Genomic DNA, 2,108 nt, shown 5'->3' on the forward strand with positions numbered 1-2,108 from the left:
AGGTGGGAGTAGGGTTTAGTCACCCCCCCCCCTCTAACCAAGTCATCGTGACCAGCTATTTTTGGATTTCCCATCTCTAAAAAGTAATTCAATTTCTAATGTGGTCATTACATCCTAACCATTTCGCGCAATTACTCGTTCTAAGTGACTACCATTTGTAATCACCTGAAATTGCCCTGGTTCGATGTTTTCATCGTTCCTTTCTTTTGATTAGAAGTGGATTACAAAACAGCCTGCCATTAAGCGAGTGAAACGAGAGTAGTAGAAAAACTACTGTTTGTCAATAAGCCGGTAGGAGGACATTCAATGAAAAGAGAGACATCTACTGTAAACCGTGTTTTTTTTCGCGCGCTCTTTGTTATCGCGTATTGTGCATTTCGTTTTTTTCGCAAATGCTTTGAATTCACGATCAGAGTCGCTCAGAGTCATGTGTTACAGTATAGCAGCGAACTACTTGAATTTGCAGATTAAAAAAAAAAGTAACGAAAATCGCAAACATCGCGAATTCAAGTCCAGGGAAAAGAATCCTCGGCGTAATACAATAATCAAACGGACTACATGTCACCATGCTGGAGGAAATTTGACTGCCTTGTGATGACGTAACTGTCCCAAACTTTGGAGATAAGAAAGAAGGGCCTGACATTTCGTCCCTCTAGATTACTGTCACCGACCAGTAGGGGACGTGACATAGTCGCATCCAGATTGTAGATAAAATTGTTTTGACTTTTTCATAAGGAAGACATTCCTAAGCCACAATGGATATCCTTAGCATTATTGGGACCCTTCTATTTTTCTGCTTTTCCCAGGGTAGGTTTAGATCCATGAAGAGTAACTTGTCTAACGTGTTAAAATTGTTTTGAGTGAAAATATTGGCCTTTTGTAATTGAAATATACCTACTATTTTAATTTTTTTCTTGTTTTATCAAATTATGATAGAGCTATCATTAAACATGTACAATTACATATGAATGCAGTAAGAATTGTTACCATGTATTGTTTTATTTCCCAGAATTTTGCAGATATTTTTTTATCGCTTTTAGATAATTTTGTTTTCAAGTGCCAGCTTTCTTTCTTCATATTTTCTTTCTTTTTCTTTTAATGGACCTTGTATCCCCCTACACATAAATGGGTCGTCTCAATGATGAATTACAAGGCCAGTTATTTAAAAAAAAAAAAAAAAAAAACTGAACAAGAAGGAAAAAAGAGAGACGCCATAAACCAAAATAAATAACTCACACATCCTTCTAAGCATAGATGATCATAATAATATTATGAGGCGTTCCATCATTAAATGGGTGGCACCTCCTCTGCTGATCTCATGTTGGGCTTGTTTCAATACGGACAGGGAACTGTTGGGGGAAGATTTGTATGGGATGGGAAAACGGGAAGGGGATAATATGCAGTAAATTCCGCTAAAACCGAACACGATTCATAAAGAAAACAACAAAACAAGACAAAAAAACAAACAAACAAAAACCCCCCAGGGGTAAACCAAATGAAAATAAAACCTGTTTTCCCCCCCTTGTATGTTTGAGCAATATTTCCAAACGGAAAACACGACTACACCAAAGAAAACCCACAGTCTCGCAGATTTAGGTATTAGGGGACTCTACGTTGATATTAGCTGATCCATGCTTACGACACTTAAGACTGTCCACATTCTGTAATGTCCATGCCAGCCGGTTTATTCTGCTACACCTTCCAGGAACTTCTTAGCAGCGATGCCAGAAAATGCAATTTGAAATTGTTAGACGGAGGTGGTAAGTATGTAGGTAGGTAAGTAGGTGTTTTATTGATAGGCCCACATCATATTATAAAGCATACGCTTTTGAAAAAAAAAAGCCTTCGTTGAAAACAGCATAAATTAAATCTGAAGACATACTTATCAAGGACATTAATTTATAAACGTTTTCTGTTAATTGCAAGACGTAAGGTGTGTGAGAGTAAGTTACTTGCGTCAGAATCACAATAAAAATAATATTCTGGCTCTAAGCATAATTTTGAAAGCAAAAGGCATAAGTTCGAGTTTCGGGTGGAAAAGACTATCTATCTGTCTATCTATCTATCTATCTATCTATCTATCTATCTATCTATCTATCTATCTATCT

At 36.8% G+C, this 2,108-nt stretch overlaps 1 protein-coding gene across 1 annotated transcript in view; it reads right to left on the reverse strand.

The window, feature by feature from the left end:
• Positions 1 to 2,108, reverse strand: part of LOC101852956 (sex peptide receptor) — a 110,237-nt gene that overhangs the window by 14,066 nt on the left and 94,063 nt on the right. The gene's annotated exons all lie outside the window — the stretch shown is intronic.

Source organism: Aplysia californica, unplaced genomic scaffold (genome assembly GCF_000002075.1).
Source record: "Aplysia californica isolate F4 #8 unplaced genomic scaffold, AplCal3.0 scaffold00627, whole genome shotgun sequence".
Lineage (NCBI taxonomy): Eukaryota > Metazoa > Mollusca > Gastropoda > Aplysiida > Aplysiidae > Aplysia > Aplysia californica.